The 10,217-nt window shown below is 17.0% G+C and overlaps 2 pseudogenes; both read left to right on the forward strand.

Annotated features, from left to right (window-relative positions):
• Positions 1–1,667: 1,667 nt before the first annotated feature.
• LOC132931530 (cytochrome c oxidase subunit 2-like) lies at positions 1,668–2,402 on the forward strand (annotated as a pseudogene).
• Positions 2,403–3,330: 928 nt separating this feature from the next.
• On the forward strand, positions 3,331–4,116 carry LOC132931538 (cytochrome c oxidase subunit 3-like; annotated as a pseudogene).
• The last annotated feature ends 6,101 nt before the right edge of the window (positions 4,117–10,217 follow it).

Here is a 10,217-nt window from a genome sequence, read left to right on the forward strand (position 1 = left end):
AATAATTAATACCTTTAAATTTTGCAATTTAATATCATAGAATTTGAATATAAAGTTATTGATAAAAAGATTTTTTAAATCTATATATAAATTTACAATTTATAACCTATTATCAGCCATTTTATCTATAAAATGAATCTTTTCAACTAATCATAAAGATATTGGAACTTTATATTTTTTATTTGGTATTTGATCAGGTATAATTGGTTCATCCCTTAGAATCTTAATTCGACTAGAACTAAGTCAAATTAATTCAATTATTAATAATAATCAATTATATAATGTAATTGTTACAATTCACGCTTTTATTATAATTTTTTTTATAACTATACCAATTGTTATTGGTGGTTTTGGAAATTGATTAATTCCTATAATAATAGGATGCCCTGATATATCATTCCCACGATTAAATAATATTAGATTTTGATTATTACCTCCTTCATTAATAATAATAATTTGTAGTTTTATAATTAATAACGGAACAGGAACAGGATGAACAATTTATCCCCCTTTATCTAATAATATTGCTCATAATAATATTTCAGTTGATTTAACAATTTTTTCTCTACATTTAGCAGGAATCTCATCAATTTTAGGAGCAATTAATTTTATTTGTACAATTTTAAATATAATACCTAATAATATAAAATTAAATCAAATTCCATTATTCCCTTGATCAATTTTAATTACAGCTATATTATTAATTTTATCCTTACCTGTTTTAGCTGGTGCAATTACTATACTTCTTACTGATCGTAATTTAAATACATCATTCTTTGACCCTGCAGGAGGTGAGGAGGAGATCCAATTCTTTATCAACATTTATTCTGATTTTTTGGACATCCAGAAGTATATATTTTAATTTTACCCGGATTTGGATTAATTTCACATATTATTAGTCAAGAAGTAATAAAAACGAAACATTCGGTAATATTAGTATAATCTATGCTATACTAACTATTGGATTATTAGGATTTATTGTATGAGCACATCATATATTTTACAATTGGAATAGACGTTGATTACACGAGCATATTTTACATCAGCAACTATAATTATTGCAATTCCAACAGGAATTAAAATTTTTAGATGATTAGCTACTATTTATGGATCTAAAATTAATTTTTCACCTTCCACAATTTGATCTTAGGTTTTATTTTTTTATTCACAATTGGAGGATTGACAGGAGTAATTCTTGCTAATTCATCTATTGATATCATTCTTCACGATACTTACTATGTAGTAGCTCATTTCCACTATGTATTATCAATAGGAATTGTATTTGCTATTATTGCTAGTTTAATTCATTGATTCCCAATTTTCACTGATTTTCAATAAATAATTTTATTTTAAAAATTCAATTCATTTTAATATTTATTGGGGTAAATATAACTTTCTTCCCCCAACATTTTTTAGGTTTAAAATGGTATACCTCGACGATACACAGATTACCCAAATAATTTTTTACTATGAAATATAATTCATCAATTGGTTCAATAATTTCAACATTTAGAATTATTATTTTAATTTATTGTATTTGAAATAGAATTTTTTTAAAAAAAACAACTATTTTAAATTAAATTTAAGAATTCTATTGAATGAATTCATAATTTTACCACCCTTAGAACATTCATATTCAGAATTACCTCTAATTATTAATTTCTAATATGGCAGAAACTATATGCAATGAACTTAAAATTCATTTATAAAGAATAATCTTTTTTAGAAATTATAACTTGAATAAAACTAAGATTTCAAAATAGTAATTCACCACTAAGTAGAACAATTAATTTTTTTTCACGATCAACAATTTTCATTATTATTATAAATATAACAACAATTACTTATATATAATTTTTTATTATAAAAAATAAATTTATTATATTAAAATCTCTGAAAATCAAATAATTGAATTTATCTGAACTACAACTCCACCAATTATTTTAATTTTTATTGCTATACCTTCACTTCACCTACTATACTTAATAGATGAAATTAAAATGCCCAATTTTAACAATTAAAATTTTTGGTCATCAATGATTCTGATCATATGAATATTCAGATTTTTCAAATATTGAATTTGAATCTTATATAATAAATGAATTAAATAAAGAAAATTTTCGATTAATTGAAGTAGATAATAAAACTATTATCCCATTTAAATTTAATATTCGACTCTTAATTCGTCAGACGATGTAATTCATTCATGAACAATTCCAAGTTTAGCTATTAAAATTGATGCAATCCCAGGACGAATAAATCAAATTAATCTTTTTATAAATCGACCAGGAATATACTTTGGACAATGCTCAGAAATTTGTGGTATTAATCACAGATTTATACCTATTCAAATGAATCAATTAATTTAAATAAATTATTTATTGAATTAAAAATTTTTAATTCATTAGATGACTGAAAAGCAAAGTAATGATCTCCTTAAATCAAAATATAGTAAATTAGCAATTACTTCTAATGAAAGAGATTAGTTAAAGCATAACATTAATTTGTCAATTAAAATTATTTATTAATATCACTTAATTCCTCAAATAGCACCAATTAATTGATTAATTTTATTCTTATTTTTTTTTTCTACATTTTATGTAATCATAAACTTACTATATTTTAATTTTATTAAAAACTTAAAAATTAATTTTTTAAAAAAAATAACATAAAAAATTACAACAAATTTATTTAATATTTTTTGACCCATCAACAACAATTTTTAATTTAGAAATAAATTGAATCAGAACTCTTTTAATCATTTTATTTATACCAAACTTTTTATGAATCTTACCAAATCGAATAAACTGATTATTATTTAAAATATTTAATATACTAACAATGAAATACTAATACTTATATAAATAAAAAAAAACTAAATCTCCTGCATTTTTATTTATTTCACTTTTATATTTATTCTACTTAATAATTTTTTTAGCTTATTCCCATATATTTTTTCATCATCAAGTCATATAGTATTTTCTGTTACTTTAGCTATTCCATTTTGAATATTTTTTATTATTTTGTCAACTTGTAAAAACACTAAAAATATAATTGCACACTTGATTCCTTTAAATACACCAATTTACCTAGCCCCATTAATAACAATTATTGAAACAATAAGAATTATTATTCGACCAATATCCTCTTTCTATTCGTTTAACAGCTAATTTAATTGCAGGACATTTATTAATAACTCTATTAAATTTTAATTCACTTATAATTATTATTATTTTTATTCAAATATTTATAATAATTTTTGAATTATGCGTAGCTTTAATTCAAAGTTATGTATTCTCAATTTCTTTCATCTTTATACTCTAGTGAATAATGATAAAAATTAATCAACCATATTTATTTTAAGATTAAGTCCATGACCTATCTTAATAGCATTTATTACATTTAATTTAATAATTTCTAATATTATAATTATAAAATTTTAAAATAAATATAATATCATTATTTAATCTACTAATAATTATTAGTATTTCTATCTTATGATGACGAGATGTAATTCGAGAAAGAACATTTCAAGGTAATCATAATTTTTATATTATAAATTTAATCAAATTTAGAATAATCTTATTTATTATCTCTGAAATATTTTTATTTATTTCTTTTTTTTGAAATTTTCTACACAATTCTTTAGCACCATCAATTGAACTAGGACTAAATTGACCACCAAAAAATATTATATTTTTCAATCCATTATTAATTCCTTTATTAAATACAATTATTTTATTAACATCAGTTTTACTGTTACTTTAGCTCATCTTTACTTACTTAATAATTCTAAAAAAAAAACTATCATTTTTATAAATTTTAACAATTATTTTAAGTATCTACTTTCTAATACTTCAAATATTAGAATATAAACAAGCTACATTTACATTCTCAGATTCAATTTTTGGTTCTTCTTTTTATATAGCAACAGGATTTCATGGTTTACATGTAATTATCGGAACAATTTTTTTAATTATCAATCTTATACGAATAATTAAACTTCACTTTTCTCATATTCATCATATCAGATTTGAATTAGGAGCTTGATATTGACATTTTATTGATATCATTTGACTATTTCTTTATATAACTTTTTATTGATGAAATAATTAATTTATTAATATAAATTAGTATATTTGATTTCCAATCAAAAAGTTTAAAATTTAAATAAAAATAATTATATTAAATTAATTTCAATAATTGTAATATTTATTATTTTAATAATTCTTTTATACTAATAATTATAATTAATATAAAAATAAAATTTAATTATAATAAGTCAGCACCCTTTGAATGTGGTTTTGACCCATTTAATAAATCACGAATCCCATTTTCATTAAATTTTTATTTAATTGCAATTATTTTTTTATTTTGATATCGAAATTTCAATTATTATACCAATAATTTAAACTTTAAGATTTCAAACATAATTTACTTTAATTTAATGTTTATTATTTTTTTTATATTTATAATTATTACTATTTTTTATGAATGAAAATTTGGATCATTAAATTGAAAAATTTAAAGGATAATAGTTAAAATTTATAACATTTAATTTGCTTTTAAAAATTATTTTATAATTTAATCTTAAATAAGAAGTAATAAATTACATATTAATTTCGACTTAATAATAGATTTTTTAATCCTTATTTTTAATTGAAACCAAAATAGAGGTTTATTACTGTTAATAATAATATTGAAAAAAAAATTCCAATTAAAAAGATTTTTAAAAAAGAAGCTGCTAACTATCTTTTAAAGCATTATTAATGTTTAATCTTTAAATATTTATTTAGTTTAAAATAAAACATTATATTTTCAATATAAAAATAATATATTATTTATAAATAATTTTTTAAAAATAAAATTTTAAAAATTTGCAAAGGTAGCTACCTTACCATAAAAAAAAATTAAAATTAAATCAAAATTTTACCTTTTTTTAAAAACACAAAAATAACCTTAACTAAGATTTAGTCTTTATTTCAAAATAAAACTTTTTTTTTAAAAAATAAAATTTTTAAAAATTTGCAAAGGTAGCTACCTTACCATAAAAAAAAATTAAAATTAAATCAAAATTTTACCTTTTTTTAAAAACACAAAAATAACCTTAACTAAGATTTAGTCTTTATTTCAAAATAAAACTTTTTTTTTAAAAAATAAAATTTTTATTTTAAAAATTTGCAAAGGTAGCTACCTTACCATAAAAAAAAATTAAAATTAAATCAAAATTTTACCTTTTTTTAAAAACACAAAAATAACCTTAACTAAGATTTAGTCTTTATTTCAAAATAAAACTTTTTTTTTAAAAAATAAAATTTTTAAAAATTTGCAAAGGTAGCTACCTTACCATAAAAAAAAATTAAAATTAAATCAAAATTTTACCTTTTTTTTAAAAACACAAAATAACCTTAACTAAGATTTAGTCTTTATTTCAAAATAAAACTTTTTTTTTAAAAAATAAAATTTTTAAAAATTTGCAAAGATAGCTACCTTACCATAAAAAAAAATTAAAATTAAATCAAAATTTTACCTTTTTTTAAAAACAAAAAAATAACCTTAACTAAGATTTAGTCTTTATTTCAAAATAAAACTTTTTTTTTAAAAAATAAAATTTTTAAAAATTTGCAAAGGTAGCTACCTTACCATAAAAAAAAATTAAAATTAAATCAAAATTTTACCTTTTTTTAAAAACACAAAAATAACCTTAACTAAGATTTAGTCTTTATTTCAAAATAAAACTTTTTTTTAAAAAATAAAATTTTTAAAAATTTGCAAAGGTAGCTACCTTACCATAAAAAAAAATTAAAATTAAATCAAAATTTTACCTTTTTTTAAAAACACAAAAATAACCTTAACTAAGATTTAGTCTTTATTTCAAAATAAAACTTTTTTTTTAAAAAATAAAATTTTTAAAAATTTGCAAAGGTAGCTACCTTACCATAAAAAAAAATTAAAATTAAATCAAAATTTTACCTTTTTTTAAAAACACAAAAATAACCTTAACTAAGATTTAGTCTTTATTTCAAAATAAAACTTTTTTTTTAAAAAATAAAATTTTTAAAAATTTGCAAAGATAGCTACCTTACCATAAAAAAAAATTAAAATTAAATCAAAATTTTACCTTTTTTTAAAAACAAAAAAATAACCTTAACTAAGATTTAGTCTTTATTTCAAAATAAAACTTTTTTTTTAAAAAATAAAATTTTAAAAATTTGCAAAGGTAGCTACCTTACCATAAAAAAAAATTAAAATTAAATCAAAATTTTACCTTTTTTTAAAAACACAAAAATAACCTTAACTAAGATTTAGTCTTTATTTCAAAATAAAACTTTTTTTTTAAAAAATAAAATTTTTAAAAATTTGCAAAGGTAGCTACCTTACCATAAAAAAAAATTAAAATTAAATCAAAATTTTACCTTTTTTTAAAAACACAAAAATAACCTTAACTAAGATTTAGTCTTTATTTCAAAATAAAACTTTTTTTTAAAAAATAAAATTTTTAAAAATTTGCAAAGGTAGCTACCTTACCATAAAAAAAAATTAAAATTAAATCAAAAATTTTACCTTTTTTTTAAAAACACAAAAATAACCTTAACTAAGATTTAGTCTTTATTTCAAAATAAAACTTTTTTTTTAAAAAATAAAATTTTTAAAATTATTTAAAAAATTTAAATTTACCTTTATATCTTCAATATAATGCTCTATAATTAAGCTATTCAAATTTAATAATTAAAAAATAAAATAATTAAAAATCATAAAAAAAATAATAAAATATAAACCTTATAACTATTTAAAAAAATATTTTGACTAATAAAATTAATTTTTTAAAAAAAAAAATTAAACCTCTATTTAAATTATATTCAATTCAACCAACCTCGAAAAACTTTTAAAGAAAAAAAACCAACATAAGAAAATTATTTAAAAAAAAATTAACCTTAAAAATAATAAATTTCATATTATACCAAAAAAAAAAACATTAAATAAAGAAATAAAATAACTTATAGAAAATAAAAAATTATTAAGTTCAAAAAAAAATCAAATTCTAAAAAATAAAATTAAAACTCTTAAAATTTTAAATTTAAATTCTAATAAAATTAAATCAAACTTATAAAAATATCAATCATATAAAAAAAGAACCAAAAAAAATTATAATAAATCTAATAAATATTATTCTAATAATCAAAATTTTTCTTTCAAATTTAACAATTATTATATAATTATATATAGAAAAAATTTATTATTATTAAATAATAAATTACACGAATAGAATAAAAAAAAAGTTAAAAAAAAAGAAAATAAAAAAAAAAAAAAAAAAAAAAATTTAAATTTATTATTAAAAAATATTCAAAATTAAATCCTTTGAATAAAAACTACAAAAAAAAGGAAAACCACATAAAGACATTAAAGTAAATATAAAAATTAAACCACAAAAAGGTAAATAATCAATTAAACCACCCATTTTACGAATATCTTGATTATTATTTATATTTAAAATTAAAATCCCAGCTCTTAAAAATATTATAGATTTAAATAAAGCATGTATTAATAAATAAAAAAAACATATATCAATTTTACCTAAACATAAAATTATAAATATAAATCTTATTTGTCTTAAAGTAGAAAAAGCAATAATTTTCTTTAAATCAAATTCAAAAATTGCATTCAAACCAGCTATTAATATTGTCAAACAAGAAATTACTATTAAATAATTTAAAAAAGAAAAATTTAAAAAAATTTCATTAAACGAATTATTAAGTAAATACCAGCAGTAACTAAAGTAGAAGAATGAACTAATGAAGAAACAGGAGTAGGGCTGCTATAGCTAAAGGAAGTCAAGAAGAAAAAGGAATCTGAGCTCTCTTAGTTAAAGAAGCTATTATAATTATCAATATAATAAAAAAATAAATAATTTAAATTAACATAATAATCAATTAAAATAAAATTTCAAGAACCAAAATTTAATATTCAAATTATAGATATAATAATAAATAAATCACCTAAACGATTTAAAATAACTGTTACTAAACCTGAACTATAAGATTTTTTATTTTGATAAAAAACAACTAAACAAAAAGAAACCATCCCTAAACCATCCCAACCTAATAAAATTCTAATCAAATTAGGACTAATAACCAAAAAAAATATAAATATAATAAAAAAATTTATTAATATTAAAAATCGACTCTTATTAAAATCATAATTTATATATTCTATACTATATAATAAAATTATAGAAGAAATTAAAAAAACAAAAGAAATAAATATTAAAGATATTCAATCTATTAAAATAACATATAAAACTATACAAGAATTAAAAAAAAAAAATATATATTCAATAAAATAAAATTTATCAAAATAAATCATTAATAAACCTATAATAAAAAAAACTACAAATAAAATAAAATAAAAAAAAAAAAAAAAAAAAAAAAAATTAAATTTAATTATTTAAATATAAAAATATAATCTTTAATTCCACAAATTAATATTTTAAATAAACTATTTAAATAACAAAATAATTCTATAATTAAAAAAATTAAATTTAATGGAACTCAATGCATAAATAATAATATATATTCTCTTAAATTAATATAAACTAAATAATTTATATTAAAAAATAATTTACCATATTGAGTATATAAATATAAAATATAAACTATATAAAAATATTAAAATTATAATTAAAAAATATAATATATAAAAATAATCTAATCAAATTATTAAACTAATTAATAAAAATAATTCACCAAATAAATTTAAAGATGGGGGAAAAGATATATTTGAAGAACATAATAAAAATCACCAAAATGATAAAACAGGATAAATATTATAAACCCTTATTTAAAAATAAACTTCGACTTTTAAAACGTAAATAACAAATATTTCTTAAACAAAATAAACCAGAAGAACATAAACCATGGCCAAATATTAAAATTAATGAACCAAAATAACCACAATTATTTAAAGTTAAAAACCCAATAATTACTAAAGCTATATGAACAACAGAAGAATAAGCAATCAAAATTTTTAAGTCTCTCTGAAAAAAACAAACTAATCTTAAAACCAATATACCTAATAAACATAAAGAAATAAATAAATAATTAAATTTTAAGTTAACTTTAAAAACTAATATTAAAACATGATAAATACCAAAACCACCTAATTTTAATATAATCCCAGCTAAAATTATTGAACCACTAATAGGAGCCTCAACATGAGCCTTTGGAAGTCAAATATGAAATATAAATAAAGGTATCTTAACTAAAAAAATTATTATTAAAAATAAATAATAATAAAAATTTAAATTATATAAGTAATCATAATAATATATAAATATAAAATTAAAATTATTTAAACTCAATAAACAAGAAAAAAAAGGTAAAGAAAAAAAAATTATATAAATAAATAAATAAAAACCAGCCTTAAAACGCTCATATTGATAACCTCAACCATAAATTAAAATAATAACAGGAATTAAATTAATTTCATAAAAAAATATAAAATAAAATAAAATTATTTCTAAAAAAACAAAAATAAAAAATAATAATAAAAATAAATATTAAAAAATTAAAATACTTTAAATAATTATTCTTAAGACTAAATCTAGAAATATAAACTAATCTAATAATTCAAACACCTAATATAAATATCAAATAAGAAAATATATCTATACCAAATAAATAACTAACATTTAAAAAATAATTAAACATAGGTATCTTGAAATATATAAAAAAAAAAAAAAAAAAAAAAAAATTCTGGGCTAATCATCATCTTTTAAAATTAAGACTAAAAAAAATCATACTAAATAAAATTAATATTAAAATTATTAACATTGTAAAATTATTAATGACTTTAAGTAATCATTACCATATATACGAACTATTAAAATCAAAATTGTTAAACCTAAAACTCTTTCACTAATACAAAAAATAAAAAAAATTAATAATAAAACATATTGTTTAATAAATATTATTAAATTTAATAAAAATAATAAAGATAAAATTAATAATAAATATTCTAATCCTAAAAGTATTATTAATAAATGATTAAAATTAAAAATATAAAATAAAACTCCAGAAAATAATATAAATATTAATACTAAAATAAATAAATTTATCATTTTAATAGTTTAAAAAAAACATTGATATTGTAAATCAAAATTATAAAATTATTTAAAATAAATCAGTATAAATATATACATATTATCATTAATCTCCAAA

Source organism: Rhopalosiphum padi, unplaced genomic scaffold (assembly GCF_020882245.1).
Source record: "Rhopalosiphum padi isolate XX-2018 unplaced genomic scaffold, ASM2088224v1 scaffold2, whole genome shotgun sequence".
Classification (NCBI taxonomy): domain Eukaryota; kingdom Metazoa; phylum Arthropoda; class Insecta; order Hemiptera; family Aphididae; genus Rhopalosiphum; species Rhopalosiphum padi.